The 652-nt window shown below is 52.5% G+C and overlaps 1 pseudogene; it reads left to right on the top strand.

Moving 5' to 3' along the window:
* Positions 1-217: 217 nt before the first annotated feature.
* LOC103269725 lies at positions 218-652 on the top strand (annotated as a pseudogene).

Here is a 652-nt window from a genome sequence, read left to right as displayed (position 1 = left end):
CCCAGGCTGGAGTGCAGTGGCATGAACACAGCTCCCACAGCCTCGACCTAATGGCTCATGTTGAGCCTTCTGCCTCAGCCTCCTGAGTAGTTGAGACTATAGATGCATACCACTGTGCCTGGCTAATTTTTTTGGTTTTTGTCTTACATTAAGAATATACAGTGTTTGCAGCCGCCGCCGTGCTGCCTCTAGCTCACCGAGCTCCAGCCGAAGAGGGGGGGTAAGTAAGGAGGTCTCTATACCATGGCTCGTACAAAGCAGACTGCCCGCAAATCGATCGGTGGTAAAGCACCCAGGAAGCAACTGGCTGCAAAAACCACTCGCACGAGTGCGCCCTCTACTGGAGGGGTGAAGAAACCTCATCGTTACAGGCCTGCTACTGTGGCGCTCCGTGAAATTAGACGTTATCGGAAGTCCACTGAACTTGTGATTCGCAAACTTCCTTTCCAGCGTCTGGTGCGAGAGATTGCTCAGGACTTCAAAACAGATCTGCGCTTCCAGAGTGCAGCTATTGCTGCTTTGCAGGAGGCAAGTGAGGCCTATCGGGTTGGCCTCTTTGAAGACACCAACCTGTGTGATCCGGGCCGAACGTGTAGCAATTATGCCACAAAACATCCAGCTAGCACGCCACATACGTGGAGAGAGTGCTTAA

This window comes from Carlito syrichta, unplaced genomic scaffold (genome assembly GCF_000164805.1).
Source record: "Carlito syrichta isolate Samal-C Ts95f unplaced genomic scaffold, Tarsius_syrichta-2.0.1 Scaffold309471, whole genome shotgun sequence".
Taxonomy (NCBI): Eukaryota; Metazoa; Chordata; class Mammalia; order Primates; family Tarsiidae; genus Carlito; species Carlito syrichta.
Note: the sequence above shows the minus strand (reverse complement) of the source record. Positions and strands in the feature narration are given on the sequence as shown.